Source organism: Hylobates moloch, unplaced genomic scaffold (genome assembly GCF_009828535.3).
Source record: "Hylobates moloch isolate HMO894 unplaced genomic scaffold, HMol_V3 SCAFFOLD_10, whole genome shotgun sequence".
NCBI classification, from domain to species: Eukaryota; Metazoa; Chordata; class Mammalia; order Primates; family Hylobatidae; genus Hylobates; species Hylobates moloch.
In genome coordinates, this window is record NW_026652285.1 from 75,392,582 (window position 1) to 75,419,354 (window position 26,773).

General features: G+C 33.8%; 1 long non-coding RNA gene across 2 annotated transcripts in view; it reads right to left on the bottom strand.

Annotated features, from left to right (window-relative positions):
* Window positions 1-26,773, bottom strand: part of LOC131384475 (uncharacterized) — a 123,059-nt gene that overhangs the window by 61,056 nt on the left and 35,230 nt on the right. The window contains exon 2 of one of the 2 annotated variants that reach the window (XR_009215363.1): window positions 1,105-1,231. The exons of the other annotated variant lie outside the window; for it this stretch is intronic. This is a non-coding gene — a long non-coding RNA (uncharacterized LOC131384475). The remainder of the gene's footprint in view (window positions 1-1,104; window positions 1,232-26,773) is intronic. 2 annotated transcript variants of the gene reach the window in all.

Below are 26,773 nucleotides of genomic sequence, written 5' to 3' on the forward strand. Positions count from 1 at the left end.
AGACAGGAAAATCTAAGAATAGAAAATAGAGAAAAAATTAAGAAAATTATTCCAAAGGAAGAATTAGAAAAAAATTAAAATACTGGTAAGATAAATAAAAATGTGAATCAGGCATATTTTATATCCAGCAGTTCCTGGTAACATTGTAACAAAAAGATGATAATGTATTTATATGCTTTTCTCTACCTTAAAACAACAATAATACTTCATTTTTATATTTTTACAGATTTAGGAAATATAAGCACAATTTTGTTATATGGATATACTGGGTACTAGTGAAGTCTGGGCTTGTAGTTTAACACCCAAATAGTGTACATTGTACCTATTAGGTAATTTCTCATCCTTCACCCCTCTCCCACTCTTCTACCTTTTGAGGTCTCCAATGTTCGTTACTCCACATAATGTATACACATTATTTAGCTCCCACTTATAAGTGATATAATGCAATATTTGACTTTGTTTTTGAGTTATATCACTTAAGATAATAGCTTCCAGTTCTATCCTTGTTGCTGCAAAAGACATGATATTATTATTTTATGGCTGACTAGTATTTTATATGTATGTGTATATATACATATATAATAAAATATGTATATATAATATTTTGTAGATAAAATATATATAATATATATAATATTTTCTTTATCCAATCATCTGCTGATGGACACTTAGGTTGATTCCATATGTTTGTTACTGTGAATAGTGCTGTGATAAATATACAAATGCAAATATCTTTTTGATATAATAATTTCTTTCCTTTTGGATAGATATCGAGATCCAGTAGTAGGATTGCTGGATCAAATGCTGGTTCTACTTTAAATTCTTTGAGAAATCTCCATACTGTTATTCATAAGGTTTACACTAATTTACATTGCCACCAACAGTGTAAAAGTTTTCCTATTTTTCTGCATTCTTGCCAATATCTGTTATTTTTTTTTTTGAGTAATAACCATTTTGTCAGATGTAAAGTTGTATCTCATTGCACTTAATTTGCATTTCTCTGGTGATTAGTGATGGTGAACTTTTTTTCATATGCCTGTTTGCCTTTTGATTGCCATTTGTATGTCTTCTTTCAAAAAATCTCTCTCCATGTCTTTTACTCACTTTTTATTGGGGTTGTTTTACTCTTCTTGAGTTTTGTTTGAGTTCCTTGTAAATTCTCGATATTAGTCCTTCGTTGGATGCATAGCTTGCAAGTATTTTGTCCCATTCTGTAGGTTGTCTATTCACTCTATTAAAACACAACAGTTTGGAGCAAGTTATGTGCCAAATTCATGACTTGTCTAGCAATTACTGTTTCTCCCCACAAAAAGAATTGAAGAACACTATCAAGAGAAAATACCCTCCAGATTGTATTCAAGATTAAGATATAGTTGTTGTTTGATAAATATTTGTAAAACAAGCATGTTTCTTGAAAATTATATAGATGTTGAAGGTATAATAGGTACATTTGTTTTTGTCAGAGGTACAGGAAAATGCTCTAAAACTTTTAAAACTGAATACACCAAACAACATGTTCAGTAAATATTAAGCAAAATTGTCAGAGATACAAAGAATTCTTGACTAAAAAATACTTCTGGTGGATCATGTCAACTCCCTGTATTAGTAAACAGTCTTTATCAGGCTCACAGAAAATTTATTTAAAATGTTAAAAGTATATCTAAGAAAAATATAAACATATTTAGTAAAGATATACATTCAGACAGCAGTCTGATTGTAATGCTATTCCTGTTTAATCTTTTGGTCAAAGTTTAAATCAAAACCCAAAACTTTATACCACTGGGAAAGTAATGAAAAAGGAGAACTAATTCTGTTGGGCATAGTAAAAGCTATCCTCACATGAAAATTTATAGCCATAGCATTTCCATTATTAAAGGCATGTATAAGTAAATAACAAATGTAAGTTATATTAATTTTTCTGGATAATGTGCTTTAGATTATATGATAAATATTCCCAATTTCTTTGACCTTTACAACAATTTTGTATATTTGAGTAGATAGCAAGATGCATCAGCAGAAGACCAAAATGAGCTACTGAAAATTGACAGGTAATCAATCACAAAACAAAGTGATTATCTTAAAGGATAAAGAGAATGTGAACCACAAACATCTGAGATAGGTTTCAGTCAATTTAGGAAGTTTGTTTTGCCAAAGTTAAGGACACGCGCCCATGGCAGCCTCAGGAAGTTCTGATGACATAGGCCCAAGGTAGTTGGGTCACAGCTTGGTTTTACACATTTTAGGGAGAAGTGAGACATCAATCAATATACGTAAGATAAACGTTGGTTTGGTCCGGAAAGGCAGGACAACTCAAGCAAAGGCGGGACAGCTGGAGGCTGGGAGGGGCCTATCAGGTCATTGGTACATAAAAAACAAACAGTTGTATTCTTTTGAGTTTCTGATTAGCCTTTCCAAAGGAGGCAATCAGATATGCTGCTGTCTCAGTGAGCAGAGAGATGACTTTGAATAGAATGGGAAGCGGATTGGCCCTAAGCAGTTCTCAGTTTGACTTTTCCCTTCAGCTTACTGATTTTGGTGTCTCAATATTGATTTTCCTTTCACAAGGAATATTATATAATAAAAAGAGGCCAACTTATAAAAAGACAAACCATTTCTAAATACAGCCACATTTAGTGGGAGTGATAGAAAGCTCTTAGCAATCTAAAAACAGAAGCAGTGATGTGCTAGAACTAGCCCAAGAGAGTTGATTGTTAAATTGTTGGATATTTCAATTAATATAACACTAAAAGCTTTGTATAGCTTTCATTGGGAATATTTACACCATGAAACTCATAAATGCCACAAACCAGCACCTCCTCTCTATTCCCAGACAACTGGTTGTTAAATATTCACATCACTCAATAAAAGGGAACACACTCAACCCAATAAAAGGCATCTATGAAAATCTGCAGCTATCATTATAAGAAATTATCAGAAGCTGGTCTTTCTTTCAAAATTAGGGAAAAATGGATACTCAAGACACTTTGGTATTGATATAAATATAGACTTACAGATCACATAGAACAAAAGTTACTTCAAAATGGATTACTGACAAAAAAACTGAATCTGACAGAAAATAAAGTCTTTAAGCAGTGGTGTTGAAGCAAATGGATGTCCATATGTTACAAAAACAAATAAAATGAAACACAATGCTCATCTTACTCTGAAAACAAAAAGTAACTTGAAATAAGACTTGTAGAAAATTATGGAACACTCAATATTGGTTCAAGGTGACAAAAAGTAGACCTGTGGTATCCTGTTTCTAGGGACAGAAGGGGATTTACTGCAAAGGGACATGTGGAACGTTTTTATGCTGGTCACAAATTTTTGTAATTTGGATAGTAAGTTGGTTATATGAGTGTTTAAAATGATCAATTAGACCATACCATTACCATGAGTGTATTTTATGGTATTTAATTTAGACCTTATTAAAATTGATTTTTTAAATTATCAAGGAAGACCTTTTTTTCTGGTTATGATTAAATAATTTGTGACAGACCAGTATTTCCTCTAAATATCTAAACATTCATACACAGAAAGTATATTTTATGATTTCATTATTTTAATACTCTAGAAAAAGACAAAACTATAGTGACAGAGAGCAGATCAGAGATTGCCTGGTGTCAAGCATATTAGTGAAGACATTGCCTAGGAAGGAGTGCAAGAAAACAAGACAAACATATGACTAAAAAAAAAAAATTGAAATGTTGACCATGGGTTTGTTATACATGGCTTTTATTATTTTGATCTATGTTCCTTTTTTACCTAGTTGTTGGGTGTTTTGTTTTTTGTATGAAAGTATGCTGGATTTTTTCAAAAGCTTTTTCTGCATGTATCAAGATAATTATATGACTTTTGTTTTTAATTTTGTTTATGTGATGAATCATATTTATTGATTTGCATTTGTTGAACCATCTTTGCATCCCTAGAATGAGACCCACTTGATTGTGGCATATTACCTTTGTGATGTGCAGTTGGATTCAGTTGGCTAGTATTTTATTGAGGGTTTTTGCATCTCTGGTCATCAGGAATATTGGTCTGTAGTTCTTTTTTAATTTTGTCGTTGTCTGGCTTGGGTATCAGGGTGATACAGCCTTTGTAGAAGGAGTTAGGAAGTATTCTCTCCTTGATTTTTTGGAAGAGCTTTAGCATGATTGATACCAGTTATTTGTATGTTCTGTAGAATTTGGCTGTGAATTCATCTGGTCCTAGGATCTTTTTATTATTGTTATTATTATTATTATTACTATTATCACTGATTCAATCTTACTACTTAGAAATACAATTGATATTTCTTCCTGGTTCAAACTTAGGAGATTTTATGTTTCCAGGAATTTGTTAATTTAATCTAGGTTCTCTAGTTTGTATAATTGTTCATAGTAGTTTTTGATGATCTTTGGTATTTCTATGATATGAGTTTTAATGCCTCCATTTTCATGTCTAATTATGTTTATTGGTATCTTCCCTTTTCTTGGTTACCCTAGCTAGTGGTCTATTAATTTTTTTTATCTTTTCAAAGAACCAACTTTTCATTTCATTCTTTGTATTTGATGTGTTCATCTTCAATGAAAATACCCTAGTAACCAACATCTAAAAGACAACTAGAAGATCTTCATATAGTCAACAAAGTAAGAATATAATTCTAAGTAGCCTGTGGGCTAATTATTTTAGCTAAATATTGCTTATCAAACTTTTTAATTCAGCTAAAATAGCACAGAAAAGAAAATATGTAGCTTAATATGCATATATTATAAAAATACTTAAAATTAACAGGCTAAATATCTACCTCAGGATGTTAGAAAAAGAATGAAAATATACAACAAAATAAATTAGAATGTATACAATATGAATATGAGAAGAAGCTCCTTAAAAAACAAAGACTTGATATAGTCAAAAGTTGATCCTTTTATAATTCTAGTAAAATATATAAATCTCTGGCAAGTTGGATAGGAAAAAAAAAGAGTAAAGACAAACAAGAGTAACAAATATGTGTAATAAAGTAGAAGACTGATTAGATTCTGAAGACATTAAAATGTTTTGGAGTATATTGTGAACAATGTTTTGTTTATGAATTCAAAATATAAATGAAATACATAAAGTTTTAGAAAAAAATATTTTTTAAAATTGAAGGAACCATAGATATTTGAAAATACCTGTAACAATAAAGAAATTAGATAATTGAACAAATATTTTCATAAACAAAATTTTAGGCTCAGATGACTTCACTAGCAAGTTCTACCAAAATTCTCAACTTTTACAAACTATTCTAGAGAAGTAATTAAAAAGAAGCTTGGCCATTATCATCATTCCTATTTAATATTTTAATGGTCCTAGACAGTAGATTCAGATTAGAGAGAGAAAAAGCCAGTAAAGACAGTGCAAGAAATAAAGATCCCAAGACCATAATTAAATGTAATTATAAAATAACTAAAATAGTATCAATTCAAATATAAAGTATATAAAAAGATAAACATCATGTGTAGGATTGGTTTATAACTAGAACCTTATTATTTAAACCTAAGAAAATCAGTCAATACAAGTCACCATACTCATAGCATATAATGAAAATTTTAAGTAAAATTTTAAGATCTGAATATATGCAAAAGGGGTAGTTTCTGTAATATAACAATCATTCATAATTTAAAAAGTAAAGCCTTGTAGATAAGGAATTAATCTAGCAAACACAATGTTTTCTCTGTTTTTTACCTGCCTTGCTATTTATTTTATATTATCCTTTTGATTAATTTATAAACTTTATAGTTTGTTTTATACAGAGTCATGGTATCACAGTTCAAAGGAAAACATGGATGTGCTTGCTTTTATATGGCATTTGTTTCTAAAAAAAAGTTTATAAAATTATAAGCATGGAAAGTTTGGAAGACTAGTATACTTAATTCAGATATATTCACTGCATTTGACTGCAACATTGTAAGTATAAATTTTGAATAACAACATGCTTTGTGTTTTCATTTCATGTTGTGAAGAAATGAGACATGAGTATTACCATCATTTCTATTTAATATTTAATATTTTAATCATCATAGGAAGTAAATTAACATTAGCAAAAGCAAAAAAACTGATATTAGGCATTGAAAAGAAAAAGGCAAAGCTGTAAGTTTTCAGAGACGATATGACTGAATAAAAGAATTTTTCAAAATCCTATGATTCAATTATAATATTAGACAGTTTAGCAAAATTGCTATGTATATTATCAGTATAAAAATATTCTTATTTCTTCAGACAGCACAAGAAGCATGATGCTGGCATATGCTTGTGGTAAGGACCTCAGGGAGCTTACAGTCATGGTAAAAGCTGATGGGAATCAAGCATCTCATATGGTGAGAGTGGGTGCAAGAATAAACCATTTTTGAACTTACCATTTACAATTTATCTATATATAACATATATAGACATTTGTAATTATATATAACATAATAATAGATACAATATATAATAAAATCTAAGTTACATTTTAATCACGACAGAAAATCATAAACATCTATATTTTTCATAATTTTCTTCATGTTTATCTACATAACAAACACACACAAATACAGAATGATTTTGACATGCTTAATATTACAAGGTGAAATTATACACAGACTTCTAAATATCTTAAATATCTGCAACAATATCTCATGGAATACACAAATCATTCTATGGCAACTGGAATAAATATAAAATATTATTTTTTCATATCTACATTTCCAAACAAATGGCTACATAATAATTTAATTATTTCTTATATAGAAGAGTGTTTTCTAACTTATATGAATTTTTTATCATTTAAAAAATACTGCAAAAACATCCTCACCGCTATATCCTATACATGCATGTGTGTATGTATAAATACTTTATCAGTAATACATTTAATCAATGAAAAGCAAATCAGCTCAACACATATATGTGAATATATTTTTGCATATATTTATATGAAAACAAGAAACAAGTATGTATGCAAAAATACAAAACAGGCTATCAAAAGTTGGGTACAAGAAGGTCAATTAGGAAAAGAGGAAGTCAAATTGTCCCTATTTGCAGATGACATGATTGTATATCTAGAAAACCCCATTGTCTCAGCCCAAAATCTCCTTAAGCTGATTAGCAACTTCAGCTAGGTCTCAGGATACAAAATCAATGTACAAAAATCACAAGCATTCTTGTACACCAATAACAGACAAACAGAGAGCCAAATCATGAGTGAACTCCCATTCACAATTGCTTCAAAGAGAATAAAATACCTAGGAATCCAACTTACAAGGGACGTGAAGGACCTCTTCAAGGAGAACTACAAACCACTGTTCAATGAAATAAAAGAGGATACAAACAAATGGAAGAACATTCCATGCTCATGGGTTGGAAGAATCAATATCATGAAAATGGCCATACTGCCCAAGGTAATTTATAGATTCAATGCCATCCCCATCAAGCTACCAATGACTTTCTTCACAGGATTGGAAAAAACTACTTTAAAGTTCATATGGAACCAAAAAAGAGCCTGCATCGCCAAGTCAATCCTAAGCCAAAAGAACAAAGCTGGAGGCATCACGCTACCTGACTTCAAACTATACTACAAGGCTACAGTAACCAAAACAGCATGGTACTGGTACCAAAACAAAGATATAGACCAATGGAACAGAACAGAGCCCTCAGAAATAATGCTGCATAGCTACAACTATCTGATCTTTGACAAACCTGACAAAAACAAGCAATGGGATAAGGATTCCCAATTTAATAAATCGTGCTGGGAAAACTGGCTAGCCATAAGTAGAAAGCTGAAACTGGATCCCTTCCTTACACCTTATACAAAAATTAATTCAAGATGGATTAAAGACTTACATGTTAGACCTAAAACCATAAAAACCCTAGAAGAAAACCTAGGCAATACCATTCAGGACATAGGCATGGGCAAGGACTTCATGTCTAAAACACCAAAAGCAATGGCAACAAAAGCCAAAATTGACAAATGGGATCTCATTAAACTAAAGAGCTTCTGCACAGCAAAAGAAACTATCATCAGAGTGAACAGGCAACCTACAAAATGGGAGAAAATTTTCACAACCTACTCATCTGACAAAGGGCTAATATCCAGAATCTACAATGAACTCAAACAAATTTACAAGAAAAAAACAAACAACCCCATCAAAAAGTGGGCAAAGGACATGAACAGACACTTCTCAAAAGAAGACATTTATGCAGCCAAAAAACACATGCAAAAGTGCTCATCATCACTGGCCATCAGAGAAATGCAAATCAAAACCACAATGAGATACCATCTCACACCAGTTAGAATGGCCATCATTAAAAACTCAAGAAACAACAGGTGCTGGAGAGGATGTGGAGAAATAGGAACACTTTTACACTGTTGGTGGGACTGTAAACTAGTTCAACCATTGTGGAAGTCAGTGTGGCGATTCCTCAGGGATCTAGAACCAGAAATATCATTTGACCCAGCCATCCCATTACAGGGCTTATACCCAAAGGACTATAAATCATGCTGCTATAAAGACACATGCACACATATGTTTATTGCGGCATTATTCACAATAGCAAAGACTTGGAATCAACCCAAATGTCCAACAACGATAGACTGGATTAAGAAAATGTGGCACATATACACCATGGAATACTATGCAGCCATAAAAAAGGATGAGTTCATGTCCTTTGTAGGGACATGGATGAAACTGGAAACCATCATTCTTAGTAAACTACTGCAAGGACAAAAAATCAAATACCGCATGTTCTCACTCATAGGTGGGAATTGAACAATGGGAACACATGGACATAGGAAGGGGAACATCACACTCTGGCGACTGTTGTGAGGTGGGGGGAGGGGGGAGGGACAGAATTAGGAGATATACCTAATGTTAAATGACGAGTTAATGGGTGCAGCACACCAACATGGCACATGGATACATATGTAACAAACCTGCACATTGTGCACATGTACCCTAAAACTTAAAGTATACTAATAATAATAATAAAAAAGAAGGATCTAAGATTGTAAGTCATTTAGATAGGGAATAAATAAATTTACTTTTACATGCATTTATATATGCTTATCTATGCATATGGGAATAATACATATATAGTAATATCTGTGTACGTAGGCAGTCCAGTATATTACTATAGAGTGGGACCATAAAAATAACCATAAATCTTAAGTCATGTAAAGGAATCTCGATAATCAATGAGAAAAATTATAATTGTTTCATGGTCTTTAAAAATTATTTTGCAAGACATTAAAAACACTCTTATTGTCAGTTATAAATGTAAATGAAAATTAAAAATTAGTGCAACTGACATTTATTTTATACAGTGTTAATTAAAACATTAGAAACATTTATGAATTATTTCCTTATTAAAACTGATTAAGAATAGTTTGAAGAGCTCTTGTTTTCTTCTCATTGTTTAACTTGTGATAAGAAGTGAATATCTTTATATACTTTGGTGAATTATGGTATCCTTTTATAATTTGGATCAACTTCCAACATGTTATTCTTTGCACTTTAAATGTGATTAAATATCTCCAAGAATGATTCTAATGTGAAATTTTCTGTTGATATGACTTCTTCTGTAACATCTCTATCCTTTTCCACATATGCACTTTCTCATTTATACGTTCCACTAGATTTATTTAGCAACATATCCAGAGTGTCTTAAACTATGGGAGTGTCAATATTTCCATGGTTTCCTATTTCATCAATTATTTCCACTTACATCAATTGCAATTTTACTTCTGGTGATATCACTTTTTGTTTTATTGCTGTGCTTGTATCCTTGTTGGCTAATTTCCTGTTTGGAGTACTTTTTATAAAATGTCATGTGACTTTATTACTGGATGCAAAAAGGCAGCATGACTATGTGATTTGCTGTTGTTGTGTGAACTGAATAAAATGTGCACAGTAACCAATAACTGACAGACTTGAAAGAAATAACGTGATTTTTCTTTTTGTGCAGAGGTGGGTTTTGGTCTCTCTCTAGTTGGCCCTGCCACTACCAGCTGCAACTGCATTCCTGATTGCCTAGAAAGAAGATCCTTTGAAATCTGACATCTGTATCCAGACGGCAACATAATGATTATGTAGCCAAGTTAGAAATAAGAATGGCTCTTGCACCTGCTCTCACCATGTAAAACGCCTGCTTCCCCATCACCTTTCGGCATGACTATAATCTCTCTAAAGTCCTCACCACAAGCAGATACGAGCACCATGCTTTTTGTGCCATCGGAAGAACTGATTCCAGGACCTAAATGCTTCAACACCAACTGTTTAGTCTGGTTATAAGAAAGTGGGTAAATTTTATCCTCAAAAATTGTAGAAATTATTGAGTTTAGAGAGTGTATGGAGAGTTGATGCTGAAGCCAACGTTGAAGAGAGAGGAATTTGGCAACACTGCACAGAGTACTTAAAGGTTAGGGCTAGCTCCCACCCTCAAATGGCTCCTGGGAAAGGCAGCATGGCTATGAATGCCAGGAAGTATCAAAGAGCCATGAGGTTGGGTATTTGCCTAGCTACTTACTGGCCATTACTCTTAATCATCATCTGCTACTAAATCACATCCCACAATACAACACCAAAAATTATCCTCCTAACATATAAACCTGTGAAACCAAGTGCAAAAATTCACCTATACATCAAGATCCTGTAAAGAGCTCTGACCCCTTGAAAGCATCCAGAAATGAAGCTAACTGACTATACTTAACTCACACCACCGTTAAAGGAATATCAACCCTCCTAGATGAGACAGAAATTAGTGCAAGAACTCTGGCCATCCAAAAAACCGGAGTATTATCTTACCTCCAAAAAAGCCCACTTGCACCCCCACCCCCAACACTGGTTTTTAAGGAGTCTGAAATGACAGAAAACACAGATATAGAATTCAGAATTTTAATGGTGAAGAGGCTCGTCTAGATTCAGGAGAAGGATAAAACTCAATGCAAGGAATCTAGTAGAACAATTCAACAGCTGAAAGACAAAATAGCCATTCTAAGAAAGAACAAAACAGAAATTCTAAAGCTGAAAAATTCACTACAAGATCTTATAATACAATCAGAAGTATTAACAACAGAATAGACCAAGCAGATGAAATAATCTCAGAGCTTGAAAACCGTATCTTCAAATCAACCCAGACAGGCAAAAATAAAAAAAAGAGAATTTTTAAAAATAAACGAAACCTCTGAGACATATGGGATTATGTATAGAGACCAAACCTATGATTTATTGGCCTTTCTGAGACAGAAGGAGACAGGACTTGGAAACTGTATTTGATGATGTAGTCCATAAAAAATTTCCTAATCTCACTAGAGATTTTCATATACAAATCAAATAATATAGAGAACCCTGCCTAGATACTATACGAGATGACCATGCTTAAGACACATAGTTATCAGATTCACTGAGGTCAATACAAAAGGAAAATCTTAAAGGTAGCTAGAGAAAAGTGTCAAGTCACATACAAAGGGAAGCCCATAAGGATAGCACCAGACCTATCATCAGAAACTTAAATGCCAGCAGAGATTGGGGGCAGGGGGGTTTCAGTATTCTTAAAGAAATTCAAATGAATAATTTAATATTCCACCAAACTAAGCTTCATAAGTGAAGGAAAAATGAAATCTGTCTCAGAAAAGGAAATGCTGAGGGAATTCACTTCAATTAGACCAGTCTTACAAGAGGTCCTGAAGGGAGTGCTAAACATGGAACTGAAAGAATGACACCTGCTACCACAAAAACACACTTAAGCACATAGTCCATAAGCACTGTAAAACAACTACACAATCAGATCCTCATAACAACCAGCTAACAACAAGATGACAGTATCAAAATCTCTCATATCAATACTAACCCTAAATATAAATTGGCTGAATGGCTGGATTCGATTTGCTAGTGTTTTGTAGAGAATTTTTGCAACTAAGTTCATCAGGGATATTGTTGTGTCTCTGCCAGCTTTTGGTATTAAGATGATGCTGGCTTCATAGAATGAGTAAGGGAGGAGTTCTTCCTGGATTTTTTGAATAGTTTCAGTAAGATGGATACCAGTTCTTTGTATATCTGGTAGAATTTGGTTGTGAATCCATCTGATCCAGAGCATTTTTTTTTTTCTTGGCAGGTCTGTTATTACTCACTCAACTTCAGAGCTAGATATTCATTTATTCATGGTTTCAAAATCTTCTTGATTCCATCATGGAGAATTATGTGTTTCCAGGAATTTATCCCTTTCCTTTTGATATTCTAAATTGTGTGCATAAAGTTGTTCATACTATTCTTTAAAGGTCTTTTGTATTCTTTGGGATCTATTGTAATGTCATCTTTTTCTATTTCTGATTGTACTTATTTGAATCTTCCCTTTTTTCCCTTTGTTAATCTAGCTAGCAGTCTATCAATACTGTTTATTTTTTCAAATAATCAACCCTTGATTTCATTGAACTTTTTTATGAATTTCTGCATCTCAATTTCTTTTATTTCTTCTTTAATTTTAATTTTTTTTCTGTTAGCTTTGGGGTTGGTTTCCTCTATTTTTTCCTAGTTCCATTAATCACAAAGTTATATTGATAACTTCAAATTTTTCTAACTTCTTGATGGTGTTTGTAACTATCTAGCAACACATAGAAAAGTTAATACACTGTGACCAAGTAGGCTTTATTTCTGGGATGCAAGGTTGTTCATCATATACAAATCAAGAAATGTTATTTACCACATAAACAGAATTGAAAGCAAAATACACGATTATATCAATACATGTATAAAAATATTTTGATAAAATTCAACACCCCTTCATGATAAAAAGCCTCAAGAAACTAGGCATCAAAAAAAATACCTCAAAATAATAAGAGCCATCCATGCCAAACCCACAGCCAAGATCACACTAAACAGGCAAAAGCTGGAACCATTCCCTTTGAGGACTAGAAGATGAGAGGTATGCCCACTCTCACCAGCCCTATTCAAAATAATACTGGAAGTTCCAGCCAGAGCAATCAGGCAAGAAAAATAAATAAAAGGCACCAAAATAGGACAAAAAAGAAATCAAACTATCTCTCTTTGTCGATGATATGATTCTATAGATAGGAAACCCTAAAGACTACACTAAAAAGACCACTAGAACAGGTAAACAATTTTAGTAATGTTTCAGAATACAAAATCAGTGTTCAAATGTCAGTAGCATTTCTATACAATAATAACATCCAGGCTGAGAGTCAAAGCAAGAACATTACAATAGCCACAAAAAATAAACGATATACTTAGGAAGACAGCTAACTAAGAAGGTGAAATGTCTCTACAAGTAGAACTACAAAGCACTGCTGAAATAAATCAGAGATGATGCAAATACATAAAAAAAATCCTATGCTTATGGATTGGAAGAATCAATATCATTGAAATGGCCATCCTGCCAAAGCAATTTATAGATTCAACACTATTTTGTCAAACTACCAACATCATTCTTCACAGAATTAGAAAAATAATCTAACATATAGAACCAAAAAAGGATCCCAAATATACAAAACAATCCTAAGCAAACAAACAAACAAAAAACAAACCTGGTAGCATCACACTACCTGACTTCAAACTCTACAAGAAGATGACAGTAATGAAATCAGCATGACACTGGTACAAAAACAGACAAATAGACCAATGGAATAGAACAGAAACTCAGAAGTAAAAGTGCACACCTACAACCATCTTAGTTTTGACAAGACTGACAAAAACAAGCAAAGGGGAGAAGGCTCTCTATTCAATAAATGGTGTTGGGATAATTGGCTAGCCATATGCAGAAGATCGAAGCTGGACCCATATCTTTTACTATATACGAAAATTTACTCAAAATGTATTAAAGATGTAAATGTAAAACCTCAATCTATAACAAGTCCTAGAAGAAAATTAGGAAATATCCTTCTCAACATCAGCTTTGGAAAATAATTTTTGGCTAAATCCCCAAAAGCAATTGCATCAAAAACAAAAATTGACAAGTGGAACCTAATTAAGTGCATGGGCTTCTGCACAGCCAAAGAAACTATCAATAGAGTAAACAGACAACCAACAAAATGGGAGAAATATTTGCAAACTATGTATCCCACATAGGTCTAAACATAGGTCTAATATTTAGAATCTACAAGGAACTTAATGAGTAAAAACAACTCCATTATAACATTGGTAAAAGACATGAACAAGCAATTCTTGAAAGGACATTCAAGCAGCAAACAATTATATGAAAAAGTGCTCATCATTTTTAATCATCAAAGAAATGCGAATAAAAACTACAGTGAGATACCACCTCACATCAGTTAGAATGGCTATTAATAAAAAGTCAATGATAACAAGGCTGGGCGTGGTGGAACATAACTGTAATCCTAGCACTTTGGGAGGCCGAGGCATGTGGATCACTTGAGGCCAGGGGTTTGAGACCAGACTGGCCAACATGATGAAACCCCATGTCTACTAAAAATACAAAACTTAGCTGGGCATGGTGGCACACACCTGTAACCCCAGTTACTCAGGAGGCTGAGGCAGGAGAATTGCTTGAACCCGGGAAGTGGAGGTTTCAGTGAGCCAAGATGGTGCCACTGCACTCCAGCCTGGATGACAGAACAAGATGCTGAAAAAAAACAAAAAAGTCAATGATAACAGATGCTGTTGAGGCTGCAGAGAAAAGAAAACACTTATGCACTGTTAGTGGGAAGGTAAACTAGTTCAGCCACCGTGGAAAGCAGTTTGGAGATTTCTCAAAGAATTTAGAGAGCTGTGATTTGACCAGCAATCCCATTACTGAATATATATCCAAAGGAAAATATATTATTACACCAAAAAGACATAGCTACTTGTATGTTCATTCACAGTAGCAAAGACATGGTATCAATATAGTTGCCCATTTATGGTGGACTGCATAAAGAAAATGTGGTACATATACACCATGGGTTACTATGCAGCCATAAAAAAGTATGAATTTGTGTTCTTTGCAGCAATATAGATGAACTGGAGACCATAATCCTAAGTTAATTAATGCAGGAAAAGAAAACAAAATACCACAGGTTCTCACTTATAAGTGGGAACTAAACACTGAGTACACATAGACATAAGCATGGGACAACAGACACCGTGGACTACCAGAGTGGAGAGGTAGGGTGGTGTGGGTTTAAAAACTGCCTACCGGGTACAATGCTCACTACCTACGTGCAGTATACTCATGTGAGAAAGCTGCAGTTGTACAACCTGTATTTAAAATAAAAGATGAAATTTCTTAAAAAAGAAGTAACTTTTTTTTTTTATTGATCATGGTTCACATCTGTCATTTGCATGGTTATTTCTAATATTAGAAATTAGAGCTAGCAGTGAAGCTTGTACTTACACTGCACAGTCAATATACCATAATGTCTAAACTTGTACTTATCCAAGCCATGCCAAGAGGACAACTTGTCTATTTAGGTCTATTTATAAAGGTATGAATACATTCCATTGTTTTCTTTGTTACAACAACCATGCGTTTATCATTTTAATTTGCAAAATTTCAAATGAGTTACTGCGTAACAAAAATGAGGCTTATTATTTGCATGTGTAAGATACTGAGGATATTGCCCATATCATCTCATAATTCACCTCTATCTATTCATGGTGCCAGTTGCAAACACCTGAGACTCTCTGCCTAAGGATTTTTTTTTCTTCCTTGTTGTGGGTTCACTAAGCCAGAGCAGTTAATCTGAAAGGGCAGGAATGTTAAATCTTTGGAAGCAGCCCTCAACCAGTGATGGAAGAAAAGTTGTCAGATATACACAGACTTCTTTCTCTTCATTTGTCCTAACTCCAGGGAATGTTTTTTACTGTCTTTCAAAATATTGAAGTGGGATTTCCTTCTGCTTCTCTGGTGGTAATTTGCTTAGTAATCACATTTTATTGACTTCCTTGCTGGCCTTGTCTCATGTGTCCATATTCTACCAGTGTTTTCTGAAAATAAATATATAACTTTCATTCTCATCCTTGAGGATGTCCTTCTGGAGAAATGCAAAATAAAGAAGTAAAAACAAAAGAAATTAATTCTGAGTAATTTCAGGAAAAATGCAAAATATGCCAAAAAATCATACCAAATACCAAAAAAGTATAATGATAAAAGGCTGGTTTTGCAAAAAATATTTGTAAGTGCATTTGTTCTTTGTTTAGATTCACACACACAGGCATCTCTTCTGCAGGTTGTGAGGAGTAGAGTATTATCACTCAAACAGAAGTAAGTCCATTACTATAAAAGATCTTCAGTTGGAAGTTGACAAGTACAGGAAATTCTGTGAAAGTATTTGACTATTTCAAAATTCAGAAAAGGTAGAAACAAGGAAGATTCAGGGAACTCAGCAAAAAGGCAGGTTTACACTTTTGTCCTAGAATATCCTCCAGGCAATACTGTGAATAAGTTATACCATGAGAATATAAGTTATTTGAATTCACACACAGTAATGAATAAAACCCTTGATATTTGTCTCTGAATTAGGACATCATCATCTATGATTTTTATTTTTACTCATTTTTAATGAATTATGGATGGGGAAAACACTTTCAATGCATTTTTAGCTTAAATGTATTATTCTGTCGCTCGTGAACAATCTTCAGTAATTCTGTATCACAGAACTCACAACAAGCATGGAATTAAAGTGCTTCCATGAAAAACATCTTGAATTTGGTGTGTTGTTTCTTTGATTGGAGATACATGTTGACTATCACTATCCACAGAAATGTGCAATTTAATCATAGATTTCACTGTGTGGAAAAGAACTGAAACTCTGAGTAATGGGGCAGAATGCATTTCCAAAAGATTATTGAGGTTTAAAATTTTCTTGAGAGAAATCGGGTTGCAACTTTTAAAACCTACAACCTCATGTTTTTCCATTATGAAATTGGAAAGAGTGCTGACAATTTGAAACTAACTTTTGGAATTTGTTTTATTCAACGAAGAATAGCATAAAAATGTAGGGGAAAACACAATCTATTATTGGTTGACAATGACAATTAGAAAGGAGAGACAAGCGTAACTGAAATACTGAAATAAACATATTATGGAATGCATTAGTCCATTCTCACATTGCTATAAATAAATATCTGAGACTGGGTAATTTATAAAGTAAAGAGTTTTAATAGGCTCATGATTCTGCAGGCTTACAGGATGCATGATGCTGGCATCTGCCTGGCTTCTGCAGAGGCCTCAGGAAACTTACAATCATGGCAGAAGGTGAAAGGGGAGCAGGAACATCACAAGACAAAAGGAGGAACAAGAGAGAACAAGATTGGAAGTGCTACAAACTTTTTAATGACCAGATCTCATGAGAACTCACTCATTATTGCGAGGACAATACCAAGTGGAATAGTGCTAAACCGTTCATGAGAAATCTGCCCCTATGGTCCAAACGCCTCCCACCAGGCCCCAACTGCAACATTGGGAATTACATTTCAATATAGGATTTGGGCAAGGACACACATCCCAACTATATCATGGAGATTTCTCATTTTCTCTAGGGCCCTGGTGATCAACTTTCTGTTCTATAGTACAACAGTTGTGCTCATTCCTAAACATCTTGGTGCTCCCTTTCTCTGTTTACTATAAATACTGCCTGGGCAATATCACAGGATAACCGACCTTCGAGTTTTTCTATTTGTTGATGTTTCTTAAAAACAGACAAATAAAACTCTGGGTGTTCTCTTTCTTCTGAACTTCAAATCAATAACTCCAAATGTCCAGTGGAATAGCTCTGCCTCCATATAATTAATCTTAAAGCATCATGCTAAAATAGTTATTTTGGAGCCACTACCATGCCCTAACCTATCCTTTTCTGATTCTTTTCTGGGTAGTAACAACTCCATGAAAACATTCATACAAGCAAGAAATAATTGAAAATCTAGCCTTCAAACCTTTTTTTCTTACCCTTTTAAAAAATCCAACAATTTACAAATTCCTGTTGAGCTCACTATCTGAGATTCTCTTGCATCTTTTTTCCTTTTCATCTGCACTACCATTTCTCTCTGAGGCTTTCGTCTCCTATCCCAGTTCATTACACTCTACAATTTACCCTCCATACTACCAACAGTATAACTTTTAAAAATGCAAATATGATTGCTACACCTTGTTCTCACACTCTTCATTGTTTCTGCACCACCTACCTAACAAATGAAATGGTATCTCAGCCCTTTTCCACTTGTATATTTGGTGACACAGAAAACAGGATACTTTGAAAAACTTTACACGAAGAAAAACATGAAATTATTGAAGCAAAACTCTAGAGAACCATTTATATAGAACGATCACTGTTCTGACAAGAGAGTAAGGCGCATTCTGTGAGACCAGAAACAAATTTAAACACATAGATGTATTGAGTTAAATAGCAGCAAAGATAGAGCTGCCTTATGGACACTTACCAGTTCCTACTGACCTGCTCCTTCATTTATTTTGGCTACGTAATGAACTATAAACGAAACCTTGAAAATGAGCATGCAACTAACTTCAACTTGGAAATGCTCCTTCCTAAATTAAGCTAAGATTGAGCAATGATACAGTTCCCATCCTTTAGTAATGTTGTGACAGAGAAATCCCCAAGCTAAAATATTAAAATGACTGAAGAACAAAAAGCAGAAATAAAGAGGGAGGGAGGTAGAGAGAGGGAGGGAAAAGGAGGGAAAAGAGAGGAAAGGAAGGATAAGAAACAAAGAAAGGAAGGAAAAAAGAAGGGAAAGAAAAAAGACAGAAAAATAAATCCACATCTAGATACACTGTCGTGAAGTCAAGTTGCTATGGTTTGAATATGTCCCCCTGCAAAATTCAGGTGTTGCCCATGTCATCTCATTAAAAGGTGAGCTTTTCAGACGTGATTGGGCCATAAGGGATCCTTCGTAGTTAATGGGATTAAGAGGCTACATTCATCCATCAGATAGCTTGTTTTTTTGTCCTTCCACCTTCTGCCATGTGAGGACATAGCATTCTTTTTTCTCCAGAGGATGTGGCCAGAAGGCCTTCCCTAAATATCAAATGCTGGCACCTTGATGTTGGACTTCCAGAACTATGATAAATAAATTTCTGATATTTACAAATTATCCAGTCTGTCGTATTCTGTTATAGCAGTTCTGGAATTCCCAGTCTTTGGTATTCTACTATAGTAGCATAAAGAAAGACACAAATTAAAAAAAAAAAATTACTAAAGCAGCTAACAAGACAGATTATTTATAAAAGACCCCCAAAAAATAAAAATTGACCTTTTGAAACAGAAGGCTATAAAAAATATCTTTAAATCTTTGAAGAAAATAATTATCTATAAAGTATCAGAAAACAGAGAATTTAACATGAATAGAATCTCACTAAAGATGTATTAGTTGTCTACTGATTCATAAACAGTTATCACAACTCAGGAGTTTAAAACAACCCCCATTTATTTTCTCATAGTATGCAGCTCAGAGAGCAGGTGGGCAGAATTGAGTTCTCTGTCAAGGTTTTCATGAGGCTGAAATCAACCTGTGAACAAGGCTAAGCTTTATCTAATTATCTTTTCCTAAGCTCATTCTGTTATTAGCAGAATCCAGTCCTTGCTGTTGTCACATTATAGTTTCTGTTTTCTCTTGGTTAGATAATGCTCTGATCTCTAAGATGCTGTTCTCAAACCTTGCTCTGTGGCCTCCTCCAGCTCAAAGCCACCAACAAAGGACCTCTCCCACATCAAATCCCTCTCATATTTTAAATCTGAGTTCCCCTTTTGCAACCAGCTAAATAAATCTGTTTGTAATGTGCTCAAGGGATTATGTTAGGCCCACCCAGATAATCTCCCCTTCCTAATCTGTGTCGTATAACATAATAGAAGCATGAACAATATATTTCATCGTATTTACAAGTTTCATTCACATTCAGAGGCAATGGGATTATACAAGAGAGAGTGTCATTGAAAATCATTTTAGGATTCTGCCTACCATGAAAAGCTGTTTACAATTCGACTTAACAAAGTAGAAAAATTACTTACAAATGTATAATCAAAAGTGTAAGAAAGAATATTGAGTAAATAAAATAGTAACCATGTGAGTAACTTTAAATAAAAATTAGCTAAATAAATTAATAATAATATTGCCTAATATTTGGGATTAAATCAATTTAAAATAGTTAAAGCACTTATCTCTGGAGTAAAGCTAGAGCTAAATCATTCTAAATCTTTATATTGTTTAAGAATGGGGTAAAACCATAAATCCATGTTATGATTTTCAAAAAATCCACTAAAATATAAGAAGATACATAACTACCAATAAGAAGAATGAGAAAATATAAAAGATTGTAATTTAAATTAATCGAAAAGTAGAAAGGAAGAAAAAAATTAGGTAGAAAAAGCTATACAAGTAGAAAGGACAAAGTAAGCTTCTAAAAGTGAGTTTATATAGTAATCAAAATGAATGTGACTGAAATGAACTCTCCAGTTAATACACAAAGATGATTAAACTGAATTAACAACAGAAAAGTATCTGTTTGTTGTTTATAAGAGCTAAGTATTACACATCGGATAAAAGTCAAATGTAAAAGTATAAAATAGATATATCAGACAAAAGCAGCAAAAAGAAAGCTTGTGCTATGATATTAACGTTTGATGAAACAGAGTTGAAGACAAAGCATTTCTAGAGACAGAGAAATATAGTATAATTATAAAAAGTTTAATTTTTGAGTAATATATAATGCATCTAATAAATAGCTTCAAATTATATAAACAAAAAAATGATTAAAATACAAGGAGAAAATAACAAGTATGCCATGACATTGACCCATGCTTAATCTACCACTGTTAGCATGTAATAATCAAAGAAATGCAATACCTTAACAGAAGATATGAAAAGCACAATTAACAAGCTTTGTTTATTGAGCCCACATAGATACTATTAACCAACACTGGAAAATGCATTTTGTCTTTTCCAAGGTACATGGAGTATCAATACAAACTGCCAGTGTCCTGGCCATAATAAGTCATGGCCATGCTGAATCCCATTATTTTTCCATTTTCCTCCATGCTCTGACAATACTAACACATGAAAGTTTTTATTTGCAGGCTTTTGCCTATACTGACTCTTCTACCACTGATCTTCTTTAGTCCCCTTCTTCCCAAGTGACTTATTTACTCATTGTAAACAAAATAGAGTTATCTCTTTTGAGAGGCCTTTCCTAACCCCAAATGAACTTGATTATTCTGTTGTGTTTATTACCCATTTGTCTTCATCCATTTGTTTACATAATCAATCATTTTTCTGATGCTCTTTCAGTGTGCCACAGGCTGTGCACTTATTGGTGATATACCAGTAAGAGGGAAAAAAAAATGTCCTACCTAATGGAACGTCTAGACTGCTGGTGAGAACAGATTTTAATTAAATAATCAATGAGAATAGAAATGCATACTCTAAAAAAAAAAATCAGAGTAATATAGTGTATGAGAACACTTAATAGAGGGATCCAACTTTGTCTGACAGGCTTGAAAACCTTTTTGAATAAAATTTTGAATACTTATGATTTACAATAGACTTATTTAATATAGACTGATTTGACTCCAGACATTCTTTCTAGCATTATATACTTTTACTATTTTAATTCAATTTATTTGATTCCACATACTATGTAATGTAATTGTTGCTTTATTTGGTTAATGTTTATTTAAAATAACTCACACAATTACCATTTTCTTTGCTCAACACACCTCCTTAAACTTTTTATAATACCTAGGTAATAGATTTTCTTTTTAAAAAATAGAGTCATGGATCCATTGGATTTGGTTAAATTAACAATTAGACCTTCTTAATACAAAGCACTGTCTCTTATCTCAGGTTAATGTTTCTAATACTTTTTGCTACCCTTAATGAAAAAAATAGAAAATAAGAAAATAAAAAAAAATACAACTTACCCAGAGTTGCACAACTTAGAGAAATAGTTGTTAAAAATGAAATTCACACCATATATATTTCATTTTTTGCTTGTTTCATTTAAGCAAACATTAAGATTATATTGTGAAGCATTTGTGGGCATGTGTCTGTAAATATTTACAGAAGAAAAATACAAGTTATCTTCTCACTCTATAGCTATAATAATCAATCTATAAGATATAAACATTAATGAGCTAAGCAAAAGTAAAATGTTTCCAAACTCAAATAAGGGACACTGTCATAAATCAGTAAATAAAAGCCTCATGCTAGTGAAGAAATCATATCTTCTTGGTAACATGGATACCCTGGGATGTAACCAGCAGAGAGATGATACATACCTCTTGACTAATGTGCCAGCCATGGTTTAAGCCCTTCAAATATGCAGCACCACATAATCATCATATAAGTCTTACAGGCCGGGTGCAGTGGCTCACGCCTGTAATCTTAGCACTTTGGGAGACCTAGGCGGGTGGATCACCTGAGGTCAGGAGTTCGAGACCAGCCTGACCAACATGGTGAGACCCCGTCTCTACTAAAAATACAGAAATTAGCTGGGCGTAGTGGTGGGCGCCTGTAACCCCAGCTACTCGGGAGGCTGAGGCAGGAGAATTGTCTGAACCTGGGAGGCGGAGGTTGCAGTGAGCCGAGATGGTGCCATTGCACTCCAGCCTGGGCAATAAGACTGAAACTCTGTTTCAAAAAAAAAAGTCTTATGAAGGACAACTGTGTGCAAATTATTGGATAACCATTGTGAGTCAGAGACTTAACGGACATTTTTTATTTGAGTTAATATAAAATATTCACAACTGTTGGATTCATAGTAGTGACAAAAAGCAAAAGTTTTGAATGAAAGGTTACTTAACTTGATCACAAAGGTAGTTTGCCCGTGGCAGGTGTTTGAATTCTAGTTAACTCCTGAATCTGGGCACTTTTTCCTGAATCACTGCTTTTCCGAACCCTTTCAATCTCCTTGCTTAATACTACTCAAGCTGCATTTTTACACTGTGCACTGAAAATGTTTTTCCAACATAACATGTTTCTATCCTGCCCCAGAAATTTTTTGACGTTTCCTTCCTGTCATTATCATTTTCGAGATTTGCTGAACACTTCGTTTCAAAGTTTATGCTTCTCAAACTCATGGAATGATGCCAAAGCAAAGACTTGTCTCAAAACAAGTTTGCAATAATACATTTTAATCCAAAAAGAGCTGTTATCTAAGAATTTTCCCAATATTCTAAGAGCACAGGTGGAACATTTCTTCAGGTTTATTTGCAAAAGCTACGTAGCCTCATAAAAATCCATATTCAGATGCAAAACAATTTGCCCGCGCAGCTGCCTCAAACTCCAAGCCCACTAATCAGCTAAGGATTGTGTAAAGGCCTCAGAAGAACACTAGCTCTTGTTCAGGTATGGGTGCTTTTCAAAATGCAGGAGCAGCGTAACATTCGGAGTTTCTTTAAGACAATTATATTCTGCTGCTAATTAAAGTGGAGCGTTGTTGAATTTTCTCTCATTGCTCCACAGGTATAAGGCATGTGCCAAGAATAAATGAGGAAGAATAGCTCTACTGTCACTGGATACCAGTTGCTGAACATTTTTATGGATGCAAACAATGCTATTTTTAACAATGTTGACATAGAAGTCTTATGCCTACAGAAGTGATACTTTCTGCTTTCCTAAGAATCTCTCAAACACTAAAACATAATTGTTCTGAATTTCATTTTTGTCTTTGAAACATTTTATAGTACATATATAGTTTTTACTTTTATTCATGTATTTATTGAATAATCATTGAATATCTATTATGAACTATGTATGATAATGGAATGAACAGACAGTTCCTGTACTCAAATAGTTTGTGATTTTGGTAATGAGGAAAAAGTCCATACTCTTCAGAATCATTAGAGAGTGGTAAATGGTACTGCATAAACATTTATTTTGTTCAATTAATATTTAATGACTTCTGTTTAGTTTTCATATCCAACTGATGAACTGTTGCTTCATTGTCATAGTTTTGGAATCTATATTGATTTCAAGATAGTTTCTATATTTTAGCTTCCCTTCATCTAACATTTACATTATTTCAAAGTCCTTTTTGATATCTTCCTTCTGTTGATTCCCCCACCTAATTCTATCCTCATGAACCTTCCAAGAAAACTTTATCAAACTACTTAATGATTATGCTTCTCTAGTGTATACAAATAAATCATGATCCTTTTTTCCATAAAAAAATTAACAAATGTTTTTATTGAGCATATAGGTTGTGCAAAGAATTATGCTGCGTAAGACAGTCCCAAAGATGAACAAGATGCCCAAATATGTCTCTGTATACCTAACTTGTAATACACTACAGCATAGCTTTTATAAATATGTTGGCACAATTTGCAAATATATTTTCTTATCCAAAGTTAACATATGTCCAGAAGTCTCATCCAGTCAAATAAGACTATTTCTTTTGTATTCCAATTCATGTTTGGAAGGGAGCAGTTTCTCTTTATTAGAACAAAATGGTGTCATAACTTCAGTATGGCTTCAGTATGGCAGACATGTTGCATTTGCTAGACATATACAATGAACTTCCAAAACACATGTAATAAACTTTGTTGGGGTGATCGGGCCCAACACCAGGTCATGGGGGTGACAAAGTCCGGTGGAGTCAAAGGAATAAGAAAAGATAGTTTGAGAGAGAAAGGAGGTCCAGGGGGCCATCACGAGTGTGGAGGCTGCGAAGGCCCTGGGCTCTCGAAGCCCAGACTATTTATTGGTGATCAAACAAAGAAACAGGTGGTGAGAATGTGGGGGTGAAAGGGAGCATTGCATTAAGCACATGATTTACAGCTGTGATGGTTTAGCATCTGCCCTGCTACTTGAGATAATGGAGAGCAGGTTCTTTTAACTCAAGATACAATCAATCCCAGGAGAGCAAGGAGCAAGGAGCCAGCCAGTCTAGACACATTCCAGAGGCCACAAGCCCTGGATTCTATCCAAGCCACGAGGGGTTTTATGCCTTGTGCTTAGATTATGGTACATCCGGGTAGCCTTCCACCCTTTAGCACAGAGCTTGGTGTTCCAAAGGCCACAAGGGGTTTTAGACCCTGAACCCCAGATATGTTCAAAGACTCTTTTACATTATGGCAGACATGCAAGCCCTGCCTCAGCTTCTCCCAACACTCAGCTTTTCCCAACAAACTTCTGCACGAAAAAGATTCCACCTAAAAAAGATCTGATTCATGATATATTTGTCCTACAATTTAAATAATAATCCTGGAAACAAGAATCAGTTTTCCAACATGAAAATGTATACAATGCTAGGGATTTATTATAAATTGGTATCATTTCAGATATTATGCCATGGAATGCAGAATTTAAATTACAGAGGATTAAAGTATGCAATTCCACATGCTCATAATAAATTGCAGTAACATTTCATATTACTTTATTAGGTCAAAAAAAGGAAAGTTTGAATGCAGGAACAGAAAACCAAACACCGCATGTTCTCACTTATAAGTGGGAGTTGAATGATAAGAACACATGGACACATGGAGGGGAGCAACACACACTGGGGTCTGTTGGAGAGCCAAGGGAGAGACAGCATCAGGAAGAATAGCTCATGTATGCCAAGCTTAATACCTACGTGATGGGATGATCTGTGCAGCAAACCACCATGACACATGTTTACCTATGTAACAAACCTGCACATGTACCCCAGAACTTAAGATAAAAGTTGAACAAAATAATAATAATAAAGTTTGGCAAATTATATAATTTTAAAGAAACAAATTACCTGGATACACAACTTAACATTAGTTATACACATGAGCACATAATTGCATACTCTGTGTTAACATTAGTTTAGGGCTATTTTGCTGGGGTTGGTCAAGAGAGGAGAACTGAGTTCCTCTAACGTCGAAGGTATGGCAAGCCTGGAGAACAGAATTAAAAATAATTCCAAGGTTCCAGTCATGATGTCAAGGCTGTGATCTGAATAGCAATGCAAGAATCAGGCCTATAGTATTAGAGATAATTCTCATAGGTTAAACATAATTTTGTATACATGGCCTCTTCAGAATCTCTCTTCTGTCTGTTAGTTCCTGACAAGCAGATTGTGGTACTGAAATTTTGCAAGTGATAGTTAAAGCCATCCCTGAGCCAATCTGGATAATAATAATAAATAAATAATAATAAATAATAAATAATAATATTATTGTAATATTATTTATTAATAATAATAATAAATATTATTAATAATGAATAATAATAATAAATAAACAAATGTCTCATTTCTTGAATATTCTCTCTTACATATTTTTCAGATTCTTCTCTTAACTCAGTTTTATAATCTATTAAGGAAATAAGATTGGTGATTTTGGGGGGTTAGGGAGAGGGTGGAAATTTCTTGAAGAAAAATAATCATAATATAAAATAAACCACAATTGTATGGTAACAAACTTTCAAATGTACTTCATGTTTTGTGACAATTTATTTCAATGTAAAGATTTATGAATTCAAAGTTTATCATTACAACATGGCCAATATCTAGTCCTAAACTATTTGCTTGGAGCACATACTTGACATCCAATAAGAGAACAATTTATTGTTTTAAAGGAGGTTAGAAGAAAAGTAATAATTTCTGAATGCCTTTATATTTGGCAGTTTGTAAGTGGTTTTTACCATTTTCATATTTAAATGGCCATGGACTTTAGTGGTTGTGAATGGGTTTTCTTCTTTGGGCATGTCAGTAGTTCAATGCTATAATGAAAGAGAAAGGGTAAGCAAATGCTGACATGTACCAGAACAGCCTGATGTAGATCTTATTCTGATAGTGGTTCATTTTCCTTTCTGATCTGTTTATTGGCTCACCAACAACTAACTATATG